At 40.5% G+C, this 22,763-nt stretch overlaps 1 protein-coding gene across 1 annotated transcript in view; it reads left to right on the top strand.

The window, feature by feature from the left end:
* Window positions 1-22,763, top strand: part of TPD52 (tumor protein D52) — a 115,346-nt gene that overhangs the window by 5,672 nt on the left and 86,911 nt on the right. The window lies entirely within an intron of this gene.

Below are 22,763 nucleotides of genomic sequence, written 5' to 3'. Positions count from 1 at the left end.
TTATCATATTTGTTTCCAAGCAGAAAAACTAATTAATGGGTTTTTTTTTTTTTTTAGCTTCTAGCTTTTGACTCATTCCTAGAAATGTCATCCTCACTTTGTGTGTACATTTTTATGGTTTTATTTTTTACATTAAAATCTTTCATCCATCTAGAATTTGTTTTGATAAAAAGTGTAAGGTGTCTTGAAGCATTATATACAATCTCCCTTTTTCTTTCAAAAGTATTTTTCAGAAGAGCAGCAGGCTATGGTAACAGTCATGGGCAGGGAGCAGTGGGAAGTGTGTCTACAGCAGAATATGTCCACATGTCTGTCCATGTGTCTCAGGACTAGTTATAAATGGTTTTTTTGTTGTTGTTGTTGTTGTTTTTTTTGCTGTTTGAAAGTGATCATTTTAATGAGAAGTTCTTCACCTGTGCTAAACTTCCACCCCTCAGAAATCCCTTTCCTATTGAAAGTCAGTATTTTTAATATCCCAAAACCAACACCTAAACTCCAGCTACAGCTGTCTTCCACCTTCCTCAACCTCTGAGTTCCAACTTTAGAGGAGAGAGCATCGTGTGGACAGAGGGAAAAGACTTGTTGGAAAAAAGTGATGTTCCTCATGGTTTGCTTCTGGCTCTCTTCCCAAGTTGATTTACAACCTCCACAATAAGGTCAAATACCCAACGGCTTGCACTTGCATCACAAAGTGTTTAGAAAGTGTGCTAACATCTCTGATTCAGACCAGGTGCCCTCTCCACATCAGCAAGGCCTGGTGGGAAGAATACTCAGGCTTTTCAAACAGTGACAAATGATAACCGGGTGGCCTGAGTAGTGTAGAAGGTTGGCCAGGAAACTGTCCACTGTTACCGCTGTGGGGCCAGGCTTGTGTCATAGCCCTCCGTCCTCATGTCGTTGAGCCCTAGCTCCTCATTTTGTTCAAACGTGCGCTCATAACATTCCACCTTCGTCTCGGGATCATCTTCAGGTGCATATACATTTTGTAAGTAGCTGTTTCCTGCTGGATCATTCATAATAAAGTGGGCCTTCATTTTACCCTCAATGATCTGGTCCAACTTCTGGCTACACTCCTGCAGTTCGTTCACCTGGCCAGGACTGGAACTGTCACCTAGTGTGCACCTGGCCAGGACTGGAACTGTCACCTAGTGTGAAAGGGTCACCAGTTCCCAGATATCTTTCAGCAGCCCCTCCAGGGTAGTGAACTTGCTGGACTTAAAGTTATGCCTGGGTGGGAAATTCAGCTTCCCCATTTTTATGGTTATGAGATATTGGATAAGTCACTAAAACTCTTGGAGGCTGATGATACCTCACATATTTGTGGAAATTAAGTAAAAATCTGTGACTAACACTGGGACTCAATACATACTGATTGCAAAACAGAATATTACTTATTTCTGTAAAATGCTAATTCCCAATTCAAATTAAACATTTCATTGCTTTAGAGACAAATACAAACATATAATGAGGCCACTGCAGTAGAGTGGGCATTATAAGGCTGTATGACCATAACCAAGAAGGAAGTGAGCAGCTTAGGTTGGGTCCTCAGAAAAGGATTCTCAAAGTGGATGACCTTTGAATTTGGACTTGAAGGCTAAGCAGAAAATTTTTGTGAGAGAAAAAAGGATAAGAAAGGGAATTGGGAGTTAGATCTGGGGTGGGAGGGCGTCTGAGGACAAAGGCCGGTAGAGAAGGGCTTTCAGATTGAAACGTATAGAATCTATAAAAGAAGAGCAGATGTGGGGAAGGAGGGACTGAGCTTAGTTTGGGGGTCTGTCACAGTTGAGGCCTGTTCTCGTTATCTGGAGCTGTATGACAAACTGTTGCGAAACCTAGTGGTTTGAAACAGCAACATGGATCACAACCACAGGTCTGTAACATGGCAGGACTCCGTGGGGACAGCTTGTCTCTGCTTCCCTCAGCCTCAGCAGGGACCACTTGAAGCCCGAGGCTGGGATCATCTACAGAACCACCCGAGGGCTGGCTGTACTGGGAAGATTTGGACATTTGGAGCTCAGGCACCTGTCTTTCCAACTTGGTCTCCAGCCCAAACAGCTAGCTCTGTCTGCTGATGACTGTTTGCTTGCCTGTATTGAATATTGTTTTTTGCTGGAGACCATGCTGTTGACATAGCAGCATGCCACTCAGGATGTTAGCTGAGGGCTCCCAAGTTGTGAGTCCCAAGAGAGAGTCGGGGAAACTGTGTAGCTTTTTATGACCTAGTCTTGAAGTCATGTGGCATCAAAAAGGCCAGCCCATATTCAAGGAGAGGGGACTTAAACTCCACTTTTGGTGGGAAGAGTGTCAATGTGAGACATCCATGTGCATAGGAGTGAAATCTGGATCTCTAATTGGATCTGGGTAGGGTGTCACAGTTTGGGAGACCTTAGCACACATGATGTGTGAAGCTGTTAAGTTGCTGGATGACCCAGGAAGAAAAGTGGAGCAAATAGGGGACAGAGCATGGAGTGTGGACATTTCAGGTGCAAGCCCAGAAACAGGGAGTTTGACGCTCAAAGGCTGGGAAGAGGCCAAACAGATTGAGGAGGAATATAGCTACTGACCTTAGTGATGAGGACAGTCATGGATAATGCTGAGAGTCAAGCCCCATGGATTCAGGTGGGGGTGCAGAGAAGGGGTAGGCAGGTCCAGTGGACTGGGAGCCAGTGGGAATGGTAAAGAGAAGCAAAGCAAAAGGCCAGGCTGCTCTTTCCAGAAGCCAAGTGCTGTTTGGAAGGGACATTTGGGTTAAGTGATGGTGAGTTGCTTGTCCGTGTTTGACATTTGTGTTTGTTTATAAAATAAGCGAAGACAGTAGAGGCAAGGGGGAGTAATGGGGTTTGCTATTCCTATAGTATATGTCACTGATTTTAGTGAAGATGCTTTTAATGCAAAACGTATTTGAATAGTCATATCTAGAGACTGACCTTCAGGAGCTCAAGTCTCTAAGCAAATTAACTTTACTGTGTAAGAAGAGCCTTGCAGACAAGAACTACTTATTAAATATTAGTGGAATGAAAGTATTATACTTTCCCTCGGTGATGTGAGAAGCAGTTTAGCCAAGAGGTGACATTTGAGCCAAATCCTAGGAATGCTGTGATTTTTTTCCCCATGCCAATGATTTCAGTTGTGGAGCGTCTTGGTTGTGGGATTGACTTGTGCAGTGTCTGTATTTATCCCAAGTTCTCTTGGGAAATAATTTTCATACCAAATGGCAGTCCTCCAACTGGAGAGTCAGTCAGCTATTTCTTAAGGTCATTTTTGAAAGAGGAACCGACCTCCTCTGGCCTGTTCTGCTGATTTTGAAATGGTTGCTACTTCTCCTTGCTTCTGGAGAGAAGGAGGATAGCATGACAGATTCTTCCTGCTGAGGGGACTTATTTTTCCCAGTCCCTTCTCCGGCTTGCTTCCTCTTTTCACCTTCTGCAAAGGGCTCCAGGCCTGGGGGTCCTGGCCTCTACCTGGGCTGGAGTCACTATACATAAGGGTCTGATGGCATCTCCTAGCCTGGTTATCCTGTTTGTCATGGTGATTGTGGATGTTACATGGGAATAGCAGTGAATGCTGATGAAATAACCAATTTTTCCGAGTGCACTGGACAACTTTGATAATTCCCTAAAATCCAGAGTGACACATCAACCTCCAGTCACACATCTCTTTGCACATCTGTGTTTCTGTGGCCTGTCCTCCGTTTTCCTTTCTCCTGCCATAACCTCTCTCTTTTCCTATCTTTTTCCTCCACCTAATTCCATTTTCTTCTTTCTCTTTTTATCTTTCGTCACTTGAGCCATAAAGTGGAACACAAGAGGTTTGTTGTTTCCATTTTTTTTTTGCTTTGTTTTTTACTTAAGGAATTTCATGGATTTATTCAATATATTTTATGTTTATTATTAATTTTTTTCCAGTAAGAATTTTTAAAAAAACTCTGAAAATAGATTTTTCTTATTTCTTCATTTATTATTGATTGATTGCATTGCTATTGCAGAGCTAATTTAGACCTCTCCTCTCTCTCTCTCTCTTGTGTAATGATTCAAATCTTAGAAAAATACTTCACATTATTAATTGGAATTTTTAAAAAACCATAGTTTATTAGTTTAACTCTTTGGGTCTCTATGAATTCTGGGCAAAGTAGAACACTTAGAGGCCATATACAGTATTCCCTCACTTATCATGGGTATTGCGTTCTAGACACACACACCCCCGCCCCCGCGATAGGTGAAAATCTGTGAAGTAGGAACCTTACATTTATTTTAGTATTTATATATATTTGAAGGCTTTATAAACCCTTCCCACACACTTATAAACCATTCCCAGTCCCTTATTAACCTTTTCCACTCCCTTATTAACCTTTTCTACACTTTTATAAACACTACTTGTGTTCTTAAACATATTCTACACTCTTAAACCTATGTAACTTTAAAAACATATGTATACAGTACTGCAAAGTCCCACAATATAGCGAAAAATAATTAACTATAATATTTTTTAAAATCCCGTGATACAGTGAGGCCGCAATAAGTGAACCGCGATATAGAAAGGGACTACTGTACTTTAAAAAACCTGTTAGAAGATGAGGAGGAAACTTGATTTTTCTTTCTAATCTGGTGTCATGCCAGGATGTGAACCTCTGTCATATTGTCACTGAGTCTCTTACACACCAGTCCCAGCAACTGCTAGAGCTTCCTGAGCTGAGGGCAAGGCTGCTAGCTGGGCACCCTTTCCCTTGGGCCCCTTGGGACTCTCAGGACACTTGCCCGCAGGTAAGAGCATGGACCCCAGGGCCTGACTCCCCAGCTTCTCCTGACCATGGTGCCCATTTACCATTTCCCTTGTGCTTTGGGGGGAATTTTTCATGTATGCCCATTTTCCCATTAACAGCATCACCTCACATTCATATTTTCTCTGCCAAACAAAAGAAAATGTCATTGTGTCCTTCACAGTGTGACAGTTCTGTTCATCTTTCTTTAGAGGTGGGAGAAAATGAAGGGAGGGAAGCAGAGAATGAGATGGGGGCTGGTTTGGGCCTTTCAGTTTTGGAGGAATTAGAAGTTCTTAGTTCTTTTCCACCAGCACTGTGTGGAGAAGGAGGAATCTGTTGATGATGCCACATGTACTTAAGCCTCCTGGGTCCTGGCTCTAGCTACACATTTATGGGCCTTATTTGATCCTTGCACTGGGCAGCATCCTGAGCAGCCCCCTCACATTTGTGGGTTTTTTTTTTTTTTTTTGGAAGCAATTATGACCATCATTGAGTCCCTCCAGTTACTGGGCCTAGTGTAAAGCAGCTGTGGTTACTCTATTTAGTATTTTTCTGTGGTTTTCAGTAATTCTTTATCATTTTTTTTGCATAAGTTCAATGTAATCTTAATAGAGAAACATACGTAAACACTTCTTTTTAATAAAAAGCCTGGTGACCTCAGTAATCTTAAGCACTCTTCTCCCACATTTACTCATTGGTGTCTAAGCATCAATCTTCCTTTGAATATACATGTTAATTAAGGGACCAACACACTAATGGAAACATAAACTTGTTCTAATGAAAGTGAAAACCAAGGCACAGACTCGTGTTCTTTGTTTAATAATATTTGTGCTCCACCCTCTCCTTCTCCCCACATACACCCCATCAAGTCAATATTCAGGTTCTTAATCATAGCATTGACTTGACTCGCAGGCTGCTAGCCTTGGAGGTCAGGTTTCCTCTGTTCAAAGGGAAACCGAGAGCCTTCGTTCCTGACTCCTGTCATAGAATAGGTCTTCTGCAAAGCTGCATGCCAGGTGCAGCCCTGGTTGTTAATGTAGTGGGTGATTGGGTAGGAGTGTCGAGGAAGAAGGGTGTTGGCCCAGTGGCTTCTCAGACCTGGTTGTGATGCAGAGCTGCCTTAGGTTGCCCTGCCCTAGCCACGTGACTGTGTCAATGACTGAGGAAGGTTGGCCTGACTCCTGCAGCTTCCCCTCCTCTCCAGATCATCCCTCTACTTCTGTATGGGGGTATCAGAGCAGGGGGAGGAACAAGAGGTTTAGGATTGATCTGTTTCTAAGATGGGGGGCCATGGAGGAGGTATAGCCAGATTCAGTCCATTTCCTTTCCTGAATATTCACAAATGTCGACTCTAGAAAGTGTCTACAAGAACCATCACGCATGAAACTGGTTTCCCATAACAGACGGGTGAGGGTTCTTGTGTATATTGAAAGCAGTTTATTAGTAAGTGCCCAGACCTTCTCTAAAAAATATTCACATAAAGGCAGTACTATCCATTGTCTTGCTTTTAACTTAACTTGTTTTCTAGCTCACTCAGGAATAGATGCAGTACAATAGATATAATATAGAATGACATTATAATGTATCTTACACTGTACACATATTCCTCTGCTCAGGTTTTAAGTCTGTTCTCTTTAAGGTAAAGATATTTATATGTATATTTATAATACATATTATAAATATAAATATAATATAAATAATATAAATATTTATAATAAATTTATAATGTTTATAAATATTTATAATATAATATCCTAATATAAATAAAAGGATATTTATATATATAAAGCCATCTTGTAGCACATGTTTTTTTTCTTTTAATTGGATATTTCTGTTCTATGAGGCTATAATAACACTTTTTGCTTCATTTTCTCTGGGTACAAAATCCAAGTTTCTTAAATGGATATAACTAAAAATTTGGTCTTGCTAAAGGAAGAATTGACTAAATGGTGGGAGATGAGAAGAACTGAGTAGCTTTCAGATTTAAAAAAGCAAGGATTTTTTTCTGCACCTCGGAGAAGCATGGCCCAGAAAACTGGATGGCACACAGATGCTTCTTTGTCATTGTACAGTCACTTCCAGCATGGGGCTTCACTCATATCAGAGACCATGCAGGCTGTGATGGCCTTGTAATATCCAGGACAATGAAGCCTGAAACTGAAGTAGCTGGTGTCCCTACACCCAGGCTCGAGAGTGTCCTTTTATTCAGCCTTTTCTCCTCAGTGAAATTTGAAGAGTTCTTTTTATAGAGAGTGAAACTTTTACTTGATCATTAATTGCAGAGTTGAGGTAAGACTATCTAGGCTGTCTTAGATGTTGGCTTTTACATTTGTTGCAGGGTATGAGTTCAGGGTGATACCATGAACTTTTGACATCAAATCAGCTAAACTTACTTTAAAAATTATTTAGAAGCAAAAAACTCATAATTCTTTATAAAATTCCACTTATTTTTATGCCTCATTTGGAACAGGATTTGTAACAATAGTATAGAAATTAATAGATTACCTCTTATTGCTAAGTCTCAACTGAAATTTTAGTATAGCTAATCCTATTATTAGACATATAGGTTTTTATAAACCTTATTTTAAAGTGGATTCCTGACTACAGTTGTGCATCAATTTTATCTTCATAAATATTGGCAGTAATGATTGGTTTTGCTTCTGACTTTGAAGTTATTGGGAAACAAAGCATTGTATGTGCACGTGTATTTGCATGTGTGCATGCTTGTGTGTATTTCCAGGCCCCTATACCATTTAGAGAAGTGATATGATCTCCTAACTAAGATTCGTGACTTAGATTTCAAAGCTCCCTTTCTTGTCACCTGTGAAACTGTCCCAGCAAACATAAGGATGACGGTGGGGGCTGGGAGCGGTATTGTCTGCTGCTGTGTGTAGTGCCACAGAATCCACAAAACAGGACAAAAAAAAAGACCTTATAAAGGTTTAGCTTTTCCAGAACACTGTCTGCATTGTCCTGTCATTTTGATCCTTTGGGAGATAGCTGTTCTTCCTATGAGCTGACTGTTATGTACTCTCTCCTTGGGAGACACCACCAGTAAGACCAGCTGAACCCTGTTGAGAATTTTCTTTTTCTTTTTATTCAACTACAGTTTACATTGAATATTATTCTGTATTAGTTTGAGGTGTACAGCATAGTGATTAGACAATCATATACTTTACAGAGCGTTCCCCTTGATGTTTCTAGTACCCACCTGACACCATACATAGTTATTACAGTATTATTGAATATATTCCCTATGCTGTGCTTCTGTGCTTTATAACCCTATGACTACTCTGTAACTACCAATCTGTACTTTTTAATCCCTTTACCTTTTTCACCCAGTCCCCCAACCCACTTCTCCTCTGGTAACTCTCAGTCTGTTCTATGTGTATCTGAGTCTGTTTTAGTTTTTTGCTCATTTATTTTGTGTTATTTAGAGTCTACATATAAGTGAAATCATATGGTATTTGTCTTTCTCTGACTGACTTATTTCGCTAAGCTTAATACCTTCTGGGTCCATCCATGCTGTCACAAATGGTAAGATTTCATTCTTTTTATCTATTGTTGGGCACTTGGATTGCTTCCAAATCTTGGCTATTGTAAATAATGTTGTAAATAATGCTGTGATGAACATAAGGTTGCATATATTCTTTCAAATTAGTGTTTTGATTTCTTTGGATATATACCCAGAAGTGGAATCACTGGGTCATAGGCAGTTCCATTTTTAATTTTTTGAGGAACCTCCATACTGTCTTCCATAGTGACCACACCAATCTGCATTCTCACCAACAGTACATAAGGATTAAATTTTCTCCACATCCTCACCAGTACTTATTGTTTGTGGGTTTATCCATGATAGCCATTTTGCAGGTGTGAGGTGATATCTCATTGTAGTTTTAACTTGCATTTTTCTGATGATTAATGACTTGGAGCATCTTTTCGTATGTCTATTGGTCACCTTTATGTCCTCTTGGAGAAGTGTCTACGTATTCAGATCCTCTGCCCATTTTTTAATTGGATTGTTTTTTTGGTGTTGACTAGTATGAATTCTTTATAAATTTTAGATATTAGCCCTTTATTAGATGTATCATTGGCGAATATGTTTGTCCATTCAGTAGGCTGTCTTTTCATCTTGTTGATGGTTTCCTTTGCTGTGCAGAACCTTTTAGTTTGATGTAGTCCTATTTGTTTATTTTTTTCTTTTGTTTCCCTTGCCTGAGGAAATATACAGTAGTACCTCCATGTTTGTTGTTAATTTGTTCTGGAACTTGTGACAAGTGCCAAAACCAACGAGTACTGAACAAGCAATTAGTGATGAAGGATTTTCCCTTGTGGGGTGGTGTCATGACTAATACAAGTTCTAGCAAGTGTGACAAGTCCCAAGCAATCACCAAGTGCTGAGATATATATTTTTTTCTCATCAGAATGAAATGAGTACAGGATTTGACAGGTTCTAAGCTGATGAATACCGAGGTATAGTCATAGAAAGAATGTTGCTAAGAGAAATGTCAGAGATTTTACTGCCTGTGTTTTCTTCCAGGATTTTTATGATTTCAAGTCTTACATTTAAATCTTTAATCCATTTTGAGTTTATTCTTGTCTATGGTGTAATAAGGTGGTCCAGTTTCATTTTTTGCATGTATCCAATTTTCCCAACACCATTTATTAAACAGACTGTCTTTACTCCATTGTATGCTCTTGTCTCCTTTGTCAAATATTAATTGACCATAAAGATGTGATTTTATTTCTGGGATCTATTCTGTTTCATTGATCTATAGGCCTGTTTTTATGCCAGTACCAAGCTGTTTTGATTATTATAGCCTTGTAGTATAGTTTGATATCAGATAGTGTGATTCCTCCAACTTTGTTCTTCTTTCTCATGATTGCTAAGGCTAATTAGGGTCATCTGTGGTTCCATATAAATTTTTCGATTTCTGTTGAATATTTTGGATTAAAAAACTTTCTGGGTTTTGTCATAATTTTTGTGACTTCAAACATCTCAACAGGTCTTGGGAAGCCTCTCTTCCCACAATCCATCAGCTTTCCCTCCACCACAGTGGCAGAGTTAACCATTGCTCTCTTCGTACCTGCAGTATCTAAAAAAAGGTTACTTTTAACTTGAGGGAGCAATGCATGAATATACTGTACTATCCCTGTTAAAAAATGTGGGGTGGGGAGACAGAGGCGGGAGCCGGGAAAAAGACTACAGATAAAGAAAGTTGCTCAGAGACCTTGGTTGGTATGAGTCCTGTTGGATCTCTTCTGAGTCATCTGTATACAGACCTGTGTGGACATCTGAGGCATGTCCAGACACCTATGGCTAGATTCATGCTGCTGATTCAGTAGGTCTGGGGAGACCTGAGAATTCTCATTTTTAGCAAGTTCCCAAGTGAAGCTGATGCTACTGGTTCAGGGATCTCACTGAGACTTTACGATGTTCACCACCTTAGTGCCTAGCATGGGTCACTTGTTTTATTCTCCTTCTAATCTGGGCTAAACCAGAGCTGCTAGGAAAATTATAAAATATGCTTACTGGGCTCCTCACAAATTCTACCTTAAATGGGCTTTGGGCTGCTGGTCAATCTTTTTCATTATTTGTAGAATTCCTAAACAGAGATATTCAACCATTTTTTCCTCCTCTTGGGACACTTGGTTGATAAGAATTGCCCTCAGTAACAATGGCTCACTCACTAAAGTTTCCAGAGGATATTGGTCCAAAGGTATCTTTTTATATGAAGTCATTATTAGACTTCTCCAATCTTCACATTCTTCCTCCTGTCAGACTATATTTATAGTCAAATGCAGCCTTCCCTGTACCCCTTCCCTACCCCACCCCCAACCTGAACCTTCTAAACTGGTTATTCCTCTTTTAATGTTCTGTCCTGAAGTGATTCATATTAGGTGAGTCCGGCAGGTCTTAGATAGGGCTGCAATCACAGGGGAGTTGTACACATATGTAAATGGGTGTGACATCTTAGCACCACCATTCTTAGTATTTGGGATCTCACAGATTAAAATTAAAATTACAGGGTTGCCATTTCTTTGTTTTGCTAAATCATTAAAAACAACCAACAAAAAACCAACGTTTTAAAATATGAGATCTTAAAACACCTTTTTACCATCTCCAAAATCAGGAAGAATATTATATTATAATAACGGGCATTGCTTATAAGTTTAGTTTTAGGGAAAAAAATTTTTTTCTCCTTTTGCCTTACAGAAGTGCAAATGTTGATTTTGTCTAGAGTTGTCCTAGTATGTGGAGGAACCTGCCATTTCTTGAATATAGGATTTGATGTCTGGATTAGTCTTCCCTAGTTTGCCATGCCCTTCTTGGTGCTCCTGTCTGAGAGTGGCGGCTGGGGTGGGGTGGTCCTGTAACATGCTCCTCTCCTGAAGGAGGAAGAGTCTGAGGACTGCCACAGTCACTCATTCCCATCCTTTGAGCAACTGCTGTCTGCCAGGTGCTGAACCAGGTCCTGCATAAAATAAGCAGAAGGGGTTCTTGTATTTCAGCTCCCCCTGATAGTCTGAGAACATGTCCAGACTTTTGTGGTGACACTGCTCAAAGTTCACTCAAAATCTTTACACATGTTCATCACTTCTGGCTACAAGCCTGGCTTAAACAAGGTGCCTATTGTATCTTTGAGCTTTTTGGGAGCATCTGCTTTTAAAGCAAAGAAATCCTTTCCATCATTGTGAAATCTGAATACCGTTACCTACTTTTGTGCTTCTGCTTTGGGATGTGAAAATACTCTAATAAATAATAACAATTTGTACTAGTTTTAACACAGGGCTTTCCAGATTTAGAGCGAACCCCCTCCAGAAGTACTTCAGCCTGAAATAGTTATGCATTTTGAACCTCATGTGGTGTGTGGAAACAAATTAAAAAATAACCCACAGAGTAACCCATTATAATGTGAATTCTTTCCAAACAACCAAGATATAAGGGGCTTATTATGTTTTAAATAGATGCAGTGCTTTATTAGATTTTTGTTTTTCTGTTAAAATTTCTTGGATGTGGTGCTAAGGGGATTGAGATGACCTAAAAAATTTTAAAAGCCTTGGGTTTGGTTAAAACAGGCTCTTAATGCCATTTAAAGAAATGGACTCTGAATGCCATGTGAAAGGGTCAGTCCATCCCCTGCCTGTCCCAGGGGACCGGTTGTGGGCAGTCCCTTTCTGGGTTAATTCAGCGAATCTGATTGAAAGGGTTTTTTTTTGCAGGAAAAACAGTGGGCTCTGAGTTGTGTATGCATCAAACGAACTTCCCCTAGATGACCACTGTTCTGAAACCTAATACATATTTAATGTAAGGGGTGGTATCTGATGCCTTCCTGGCACTGACGGGCTTGCTACAGTTGCTATGGGGAGGTTGGGAGTGGTCTCAGCTATGTGACAAGATTCTGAAGGAACCTTTAGGAGGGGGAAGGGTCATTTGACTTCAGGCAGCTTGCAGAGCCCTGCTGTTCCTGCTGAGTATTGATCCTTTCCTTATGGTGTCCATATTGTAATATGTCCACTATTCAGTGTGCAGATTCCAAAATAACTTCATTATTTTTAAGTACTGTATTAGTTTAGTCAGAATTAGCTTCCTATGGCAAAATCCTAGCCTTGTATGTTGGTAAAATTAAGATGTAGTTTATTTACTAATTGCTCATATTATCATGAGATTCTGCATAGTAGCTAAGAGAAAAAAATATTACAATACCTGTCTGCTTGACAAGGGTTACTTCCATTTGAAGAAGTATAAATGCCTTGGTTGTTTCTGACTATACCTTGAATGTTTTTTGAAAAGCTGATTACAGAATTTGTTATATATTATTTCAGTTTGGAAGTCTCTTACATGGATTTCATCTTATAGATTATCCAATATATGAACTAATGTGTTGTTTGTGATTGTTTAAAAATTTAATCTCTGTATTTCATGAACATTGAGAGAGCACAGATAACATTTTTTGAGAAGTGTTTTGCTTCTTTTTGTCTGCTTTGGTGCCTAAATGCACTAGAATCTTAAACATTTAGCAAATGACCTTCATGTTGAAAATGGATCTATCCAATCCCTAGTAGGTTTTTTTTTAATATACTTTATTGATTATGCTGTTACAGTTGTCTCAATTTCTTTTCCTTTTGTTCCCCTTCACCCAGTGACACCCCTTCCTCCAGTTGTCCCCCCACCCCTTTAGTCCATGCCCATTGGTTGTTCATATAGTTCTTCTCAACATCTTCCTGTCTACTCCACTCCCTCTTACTATGCTTCTTAATTCCTGTATCAGGTCCCTCCCTTTTCCCCCCTTCCCCCTCCCTGCTGACCTGCCCCCATAATGTTCCCCATGCCTATAATTCTTTTCCCACTCTCGTTGCCTACTTAGTTTGCCTTTGTTTTGGTTCCCTAGCTTCTGTTGTTGGTTGTTGTGATACAGTTTTCATTTTAATGTTCATAGTTTTGATCCTCTTTCTCCTAAACAAGTCCCTTTAACATTTCATGTAACAGTGGTTTGGATCTGATGAATTCCTTCAGTTTTACTTTGTCCTGGAAGTACTTTCTCTGCCCTTCTATTCTGAATGACAGCTTTGCTGAATAGAGTTATGGTTGTAGGTTTTTGCTTTTCATTACTTTGAATATTTCTTGCCAGTTCCTTCTTGCCTGCAGAGTTTCCCTTGAGAAATCAGCTGAAAGCCTTATTGGGACCCCTTTGTACATAATTCTCTTCTTCTCTCTTGCTGCTTTTAAGAGTGTCTCTATATCCTTAATTTTTGACATTTTGATTATAATGTGTGTTGGTGTGGTTCTCCCTGGGTCCAGTTTATTTGGAACTCTCTATGCTTCCTGGACCTGTAAATCTATTTCCTTCCCCAGTTTAGGGAAGTTCTGCTTCATTATTTTTTCACATAATTTTTTAATTTCTAATTCTTCTTCTTCACCTTCTGGCAACCCTACAATTCGGATGTTGGCTCACTTATAGCTGTCTGATAAGTTTCTGAGCCTCTCCTCATTTTCCTCACTTTTCATTTCCTCTTTCTGCACTGGTTGACTGTTTTTGTTCCTTCCCTATGTTTTGATTTGTTGATTTGATCCCTGGTTTTCTTTCCCTCACCACTAGTTTCGTATGTATTTTTATTCATTTCAGTAGGACTAGCCTTCATTCCTTCCCCATCTTGTTTAAGATCTGCTGTTAGTTCTGTAAGCATTTTTATAACCAAAGCTCTGAACTGAGCCTCAAAAAGATTATCTATCTGCTGGTCCACTAGATCAGATATTTGCTGTCTGGTCTGTTGTGTCACTGGGATCTCTATCATGATCTGTGCCATCCTGACAGTTTTGTGTTTACCTTTACTTCCTGAGTGGGGCTGTCACACCTCCTATGCTATAGGGGGCGGAGCCCCATGCACTCGTCACAACCCAGCGACCCTTCTTACCACACTGTGGTGTTCTGTGTGGGGGTGGGGGTCCAAAATGGATTCCTGCCGTTCACTCTCCGCTGAGAGACTGAGAGCCTCCTCCTCCATCCTCACCCCCTCCTGGCCTCACAGTCCAAGGCAATGGAGGTCTGTCATCCCTGGCTTTGGAATCACAAGCTGACAGGTCTGGTCTGCAGCTGGGGGTGCTCCCCAGGCGCTTCTCATCTCCCCTTAAATATTGGTGTTTGTGCTTACTGCTGTCCCGCCATCATTGCTGCTGCTGCTGCTGCTGACTGCACAGCTTGACCTCTTCACCCCAGATTGGCCCCTCCCACCTATCCAGATGAGCACCACTTCTTTGTAACTTCCTACATTGGACTTCCTTTTATTTTCTGGAACTTCTGGTTATTTCTGGTTTTGCGGTAGTTGTATTTCTTCTTAGTTGTGGAGGGAGATGGAGTGTGTCAGTCTAGGCCTCCATCTTGGCCAGAAGTCTCCCTAGTAGGTTTTTCAATGTTTATACATTCTTAGCCCCCATAGCATAGTTATGTGATACCTGTAAGTTCTAGAAATAGTCGATTTCTAGTTAGTTGATCAGTTGGTGGACATTGCACTAACTACAAAGCTTGAGGAAACAAAACAAGAAATAAACCCATGGCTCTGGCACCTGAGGAAGGTGTGGCCAGGTGGGGGCTGCTAACATAGAGTTCACTACAGAAAGTTACATGGGCTGATACTACATGTAATTAGCCTAGGACATGCTTATGCATGGCATTTGCCAAGTTGTAATGAGTTTTGGTCAAAGAGAAAATGTATATTCCAAAAGATCCAAACTCTTAAATTGCAGCTGATGTAAATTGAGAAGTGAATTTGGGGGTTTTCTTTCCAACCCTGGAGTTTCTTTTGGTATTTTTAGCAACAAAAACAAAAAGAGATGACTTACTCGAGTCCTCCTATTAGGGCTCAGACCTTCCAATGTGGTGCACAACTTCTCAGAAGGCCAGCTCTGGAGAGGGGAAGGAAGTAGATGAACTGACAAGTCCTTTCTGGGTGTTTTCACAGAAACTTGTAGATTGATCTCATTTAGTCTATTTAATAGCCACCTTAGTAATTTGTAGTAATTGACAGGTGGGAGATCTGAAGGTCCAGGAAGTAGAAGCTTTCTTCCTGGGTCACATGGTTCCTATGTGTGGGCTCAAGATGCAAACCCAGACCAGCCTGATTCCCAAGTTCATGCTCTGTGACCACTGCCATCAGCTGCTGGAAGCCATAGCAACTACCTTTCGGGTGCCGTTCTGTTGACTCCTGATCTGCCTGCTTTACCTCACTTCACCACTCTCTTCTGATGGGGTCACCAGGGAAAGGGTCGAATTCTACCCATGACCAGTCTGATTTGTACTTTCTCTTGACTGTCCCCATTTGCCAAATGTGGACCTGAAGTAGAGCAGCCTCTCTGCAGTAGCCAAGTCTTTATTACTGGGGACGAGCCCAACCCTCATGTCCAGTGGTTTCACTTTCTAGTCTTTCTGTGCACAGGTGTGGGATGGCTGAGAATCCCTGATTTGACAGGGCCTGATTGCTCTCAGTGAGAAGATAGAGACCCTATGCTTCCTGGCTAGTGAGGGATGCAGGCCTGTGAGCTTGTGTAGCATAAGACAGAATAACCTCTGTTAAAGAGATCCCTGCAACTGGACTTCAGAGAAAGGAGTAAGTAATCTTGGTGAGGGAGTGTCCAAAGCATTTTTATAAAAGATAAGTCATATATGAGAATAGAGTACATGCTGGATTGTGTGTGTGTTTGTGTATGTGTGGTTGTGTTTCTGTGTGTGGTGTGTGGATTCAGGTGGACGTCAGCATTGGGTGCCCCGCCCAGTGGGTATTTTTCCCCACAGGGAAGCCTTAGCCATTCTTACTCACAATGGATTACTTTTCAGAAATTTGTTAATCTCTTTCAGGCTATTAAAGGCTTAGTGACTAATGAGCACACCCACTAAGTACTCCCTTATGTCTGAAAAAGTGTTAATGTTCCTGGAAAAAGTGAGCTGTTCTCTCTAGTTAACAAGGTAGAGCAGGTGTTCCCAGTGGGTCAGATTATATCAAGCTCTTGATGAGTAAGAAATGATGTTATTCTGGAGACAATTGGAAAGTAATTAGAATTTAACCTCATTTTAATTAAGTTTCTAAGTCTCACCTGTCTTCCCAACTGTGTGGGAAAGGCACGGATATGAATGCTGGTTAGTTATGTCCCTCTGCCCTTTTGAGGTGACCTCAGGGAACCCAGGACAGGCTACAGAGAGGGCTTATGTTCTCTCTGTGAAACAAGAGAAAGCATTTGCCTTGGCTGTGGGACCAGCGTCTGTGGGTCACAGTGGGACCAATGCTGAAAAAGTCTCCAGGGCCTTAGCATAAAACAAAGGCACATTTTGTTGTGCTGAGGGCATACATAGGCTTCTTTTCTTTTTTCCAGTTAGATATGAAATTGGAATTGCTTAATAGTAATACAGAGTCTGCTCATGGAGCCGATCGAGTGTGCGTTCAGGAAAAAGACCAGAAGTCAGGAGAACTGGGCTGGGGCCCTGCCTGGTTGACTGTGAGTCAGGTGTGTGCCCTGGACATCAGGCTTCCCACTTATAAATGCTGGTCTTTTAGGTCTACTACCTATCAAGTGGCTCAGGAGGATAGGAGAAAGCCATTGCGTGTGAGCACATTTTGTCAGCCCTGAAGCTCTGTCCAAATCCACACTGCTCTTTACTGTTGTTTTAACAGCCCTATTGTACTTTCCCCCAAGGCAAAGATTTAGTGACACCCTTTCAGTTCTAGATCACATACTGTACATGAGTGTTTTATAATTTAAATGTTTTAAAAGTTTGTAAGACTGAACTCTGAAAAAATATTTTTTTCATAAAAGCACTATCCTGGGTACTGATGGGTATAGGGTTTCTTTTGGGGTTGATGAAATGTTCTAAAAGTAGATCATGGTGATAGTTTTCCATCTCTGTGAATGTACTAATTACTACTGAATTGGACCCTTTAACTAGGTGCATTTTATGGTATGTGAAATATGGCTCAGTAAAGCTGCTACTGTATTAAAAACAAAACAAAACAAAACAAAACACTGTCCTAAACATTATCTAGAAAAATCCCATCATTTTCTCCTTCCTGCCAGTGTTTTGGGTCTGGCAGGTATTCAGTACACAAAGGTGTCTGAGTGTGGAATAATGTATTGGGAATAATCCAAGCAGCAAGGTAGTTGGGGCAGACAGTAGGGGCACAGTGCCAGTTGGGTGTAAACTCCAGGAGGCAGTGCAGCAGCAGGGTGGGCCAGTTTGGTGTGAGCAGGCTTGGTTGGGGGGTGTGTCTTAGGGCAAGAGGTGACAGTGATGGTAGATGTTGTCAGGGTGGCTCAGGAGGAATAAGACATGCCACATTCAGGTGAAGATCTGGGTAGGAGGGGCCACAAATAATCCTGGATGCAGGTCAGATGTGAGTCCTGTGCTTGAAGGTTGAGAACATGAGTATATTATAGTCCAAGTTCTAGTTACCCTGGCTTTCTGAATCAGGGAGCCATGTGATGATAGAGTGGGCTGGAGGGCTAATGATGGCTGCATTTGGGGGTGTTCAGGGAGAGGGTGATGTGGTGAGTCACAGATCTTCATTTGCAAAGTGTCTATGTTCTTGAGTAGATAGGTAAAGAGCCTGATTAGGTACCTAGACTGACAAAGGCCAAGAAGTGCCCATGGCAAGAAGGCAGAGCCCAGGCTGAGCAGCTACCAAAGATCTGCTCACAAGCTTTGGTGTTGGGTGGCTTTGGGGGGCTCATTTTTCAGTTATTTTTTCTTTGCGTATTCTTTTTATTTATTTTTTGCATTTTTTAAATTTTGCAATTACAGTTTATTTTCAATATTGTTTATTTTCCATATTATTTTTTATTGATGTATAGCATTGTGGTTTGATATGTTTTTTGTTTTTGATAAATGTTGATGAAGAGTATATTTTCAATTCCCAAGATGCACTCTGTTCTCTATTGAATGCCTTTCCAGACCTACAGTTGCAAGCGTAAATGACTTGAGTTTTGTTCCTACACCAACAGAAGCTGAAGACAAAATCTTATGAAACCACATTTTCCTCCTCAAAAGGTATGCAAATTCCCCTCCTGTGGGTTTTTATGCAATGAAGTTTCAGACTGAGGATTCTGTCACTTTTGCCATCCTCTTGCCAAAGATAGTCTGCTTTTTAACATAGTCTTCTACTGAGAACTGTTTCAGTTCTGAAGGTTTGAACTAGCCCCTCCCACAAAAGACAGTGTTAACTAGCACTGTACTTAATGAACATGGGACTCCTTCAAAGGGTCTGCTGCTGAGGCCTTCTACCAACTTAATTTTGAACTTTTGAAAAATAATACACGTCAAGCCAAAAACATTCAAGCAGTACAAGGGAGTATACAGTTAAAATCAACCTGTCGCTCTGGCCGATGTGGTTTAGTTGGTTGGAGCGTTGTTCCATAAACCGAAAGCTCACAGGTTCGATTCCCAGTGAGAGCACATACCTAGGTTTTGGGTTTGATCTCAGTAGGGCAAGTACAAGGGGAAACCAATCAATATTTCTCTTCTCTCTCTCCCTTCCTTCCTTTCCCTCTCGATATAATCAATAAACATGTCCTCGGGTGAGGATAAAAAAAAAAAAATCAAACTTCACCCTCGACCCATTTCCCAGACACGGCTGCCCTGATCAAGCTCCTGGATGTCCTAGAAATATCCACACAGATAATATGTGTAGCTATTTAAAAAATCCAAATGGCAACACATCATACACACTATTTGCACTTTGATTATTTTGACTAACATGTATCTCCTGGATGTTTTTCCTTCTCTAACACATATGGGTAGATCTTTTTAGAAAAACAGCTTTATTGAGGTACAATTTGCAATAAGTAACTACCATACAATTTACCTCAAATTTCACTTGTTTTAAGTGTATGAGTCAGTGATTTTTTGTAAACCTACAGAGTCCTGCAACTGTCCCCACAGTCCTATTTTGGAATGTTCCTATTAGCACTTTGCCTGTTTTTAGTCATGCATGTTCTCACCGCCAGGCAGCCACGAATCTTAATTTCTGCTTCTGTGGATTGATTTCACTTTTTAACTGCAACCAGTGGTTCATTTTGTGGAAGTACAAAAAATGTGTTTAACTGGTCTCTATTCAAGCACATTTGGTGTTTTGCTGATGTTTCATTTTGCTGCATTCCTACTTCCTTTTTAAAAATTTGACAAGGTTGAAAATTTGCCTTTGAGCCAGACTTGGTAAGAGTGATAAGGAAATTTTAGTACAAACTGTTGTGGATTTTTCCAGTCACCAGCTGTAGGACTAGAGGAATTGCAGGGCATGGGTGATTATGAACATTTGAATAGAAACTGTCTCAGGTTCTCCCTGATTAGGTGGAAGCGAGAAGCATTAATACATATTTTATGGCTGTGGGAAAGTGGAACTAAGTATTTACACATGATTGGCACTGAGGGGAATTTATCATGCTGGCTTTTCCTTTTTCACTTTTGTCTCTAACTAGGAGAATTTCAGGAGTTGCTGACTGTTCAGGAGTATGTCTTAGGATTTATTTTTCAAACTGTGTATTGGGACCCATTATTGGGTGTGGATTCTGACCAACTGTTTTCTAAAAAAGAAAGAAAGAAAGAAAGAAAGAAATAGAACATAATAATAGTAAGCATCTTACATGTTGTTGTTAACCTAAAATTAAAAAGGCAAAAATGAGAGGCAATAAGCATTTATTTGGGATCAAATAATTGCAATTTGGGGGGCACAGATTAAAGCAGAAACTCAAATAGTGTCCTGGCTACAGGGTGAGGACAAGGGATTTTTATGAAAAAAATGTAAGGAATTAATTACATGAATAGAAGAGATCTCTATTGGTGTTAATGAGCCGAGTCACTCTTTAGCTGTGCATGGCTGGTTGCTTATTTGGTCTTCAGATAGAGAGTCCATATCAGTCCTGTTTCAGTTCTGAAGGTTTGAACTAGCCCCTCCCTCCAAAGACAGTGTTAACTAGCACTGTACTTAATGAACATGGGACTCCTTCAAGGGGTCTGCTGCTGAGGCCTTCTATCAACTTATTTTTGAACTTTTGAAAAATAATACATGTCAAGCCAAAAACATTCAAGCAGTACAAAATAGTATACAGTTAAAATCAACCTGTCGCTCTGGCCGATGTGGTTTAGTTGGTTGGAACATTGTCCCATAAACTGAAAGCTCGCAGGTTCGATTCCCAGTGAGAGCACATACCTAGGTTTTGGGTTTGATCTCAGTAGGGCAAGTACAAGGGAAAATCAATCAATGTTTCTCTTCTTCTCTCCTTTCCTTCCTTTCCCTCTCGATATGATCAATAAACATGTCCTCTTCCTACTGGCTTTACTAACAGCTGTTTGGCAGATACCATTGGCTTGGCCCAGTGCAAAGGTTCAAGGAGCAAGACAGGCATGGCAGCTCCTCTAGAATGGCTGCTCCACTGATGTCAGCTATCATGTTGCAATCCTGAACATTGGTTCTGAAAATTTAGTTTCAGTTGTAAATTGTGTGTTTATGTGTGTTTGTGATGTAAATATTAGAAATGTTGAAAAGTCAATGCCTTAGGAGATAATTTCAAATTTCAGCCAAGGATACAAACACATTATGTTCAGTCTTCCTCTTCGTCTCGGCTGTGTTGGAACTCTTCTTGAATCAGGTATGTGAGAAGATGAGGACAGGGTCCTTCACTGAGATAAAAATAAATTGGATATTAGCTGGGAAAGTGAGCCAACTTGTCTGGGAGGATGGGAGCTAGAAAAGAAAATGTTCAGGCAAAATTCCTGTATGACCCCATTTCTAAATCAAAATAGTGAGTTATTTTTAAAGTTCTCAAGAGGAAGCTTTGGGTGGATGCTAGTCAGTGTATCATCTATTCAATTCTGGATTTTTCTTTCTTTTTTTTTTTTTTTTTTTTTACAGTAACAAGATACACATCTAGACTAGGGAGATCTTCAGACTATTTCATTGGGTCTTATAGTTGGAAGCAACTTAAAGTTACTGCACATGCATCCCTTTTATAGTATCTGTTTGATAGCTCTGATCCTGCACTGTACAGTATTCCCTCACTTATTGCGGGTATTACGTTCTAGACCCCCCTGCGATAGGTGAAAATCCACAAAGTAGGAACTTTACATTTATTTTAGTATTTACATATATTTTAAGGCTTTATAAACCCTTCCCACACACTTATAAACCATTCCCAGTCCCTTATTAACCTTTCTCACTCCCTTATTAACCTTTTCCACACTTTTATAAACACTACTTTTATCCTTAAACATATTCTACACTCTTAAACCTACGTAACTTTAACAACATATGTATACAGTACTGTAAAATTTTATGTGGGTACTCACCAGTGAAGTATACTACAACTTGAATGATAAAGATGATGAATTAGCTGTGCAGTACTGATGATGATGAAGGTGATGAAGATGAGATGAACGTACTGCACAGCAAAGAAGAGCATTACAGCTCTTCTAAAGGCACCACTTCATCAGGCGCTTCTTCAGGTGGTGCAGTAGTATCTTCGGCCTCGTTTATAACTTCTACTTCCGCTAAAGGCATAGGCGTAATCGACCGCTTCGTTCGAGTGATGAACATAGTTATGGGGAGTTGCTGGCACTGCTTCTTCTTCTGATTGAGAATGGTTTTGTAAACTGACATGGCACTGTTAATTGAATTTGAAAACTGCAACGAATGAACCATATGGGGGTCCCATTCTTCAGCCACTTGTTGAAGTTCTTTGACCATTCTGACCATGGTTGCAAGATGATCAAGTGTTAGGCCAACCTACTCTTCTTCAACCCGTTGTTCGTCTTGTTCCTCATCCTCTTCTTCACTTGCTGACTTGGTCAGCTCCTCCAGGTCTTTGTCCGTCAATGGTTGAGAGTGCACATCGATCAGGGTATTTACGTCTTCAGTAGTCATGTCACTGAAGCCCTCTCCTCCCAGTACTTTATCAGATTCATGGCCGTATCCACTGCAGAGTGATGGATTTCATGAGGAGAGAATCCCTTGTAATCATGGACCACTTCTGGCCACAGTTTTTTCCAGCTGGCATTCAAAGTCTCACTCTTCATCTCCTTTATGGACTTTTCAATATTTTGGAAACACGATGCAATTGTGTACTCATGCTAGTACGCCTTTAGTGAGAAGTCTTCATCTGAGTCCATAGCTTCAATGAGGTTTTGCAGGGCATTTCAGGTGTAGGGCACCTTAAAAGCATGAATAATGCCTTGATCCATGGGCTGAATGAGCGATGTGGTGGTCAGCGGCAAGAAGTCTATCTGGATGCCATCATACATCAGGTTGACAGCATGGCCTTCAGCATTGCCCATTATCAGAAGTACTTTGAAATCAAGGCCTTTCTCTGCCAGATAAACCTTAACCTCTGGGATAAAACATTGATGAAACCAATCAGTTGTGAGGAGTTTCGTGATCCAAGCCTTAGGGTTGTGCATCCATTACACAAGCAACACATTCTTATTTTTGTTTTTTAGGGCCCTTGGGTTCTTGGACTTATAAATAA

Source organism: Furipterus horrens, unplaced genomic scaffold (assembly GCF_987537825.1).
Source record: "Furipterus horrens unplaced genomic scaffold, mFurHor1.1.pri manual_scaffold_7, whole genome shotgun sequence".
Taxonomy (NCBI): Eukaryota; Metazoa; Chordata; class Mammalia; order Chiroptera; family Furipteridae; genus Furipterus; species Furipterus horrens.
The sequence above is the reverse complement of the archived record's forward strand: the minus strand, read 5'-3'. Positions and strand labels throughout refer to the sequence as shown.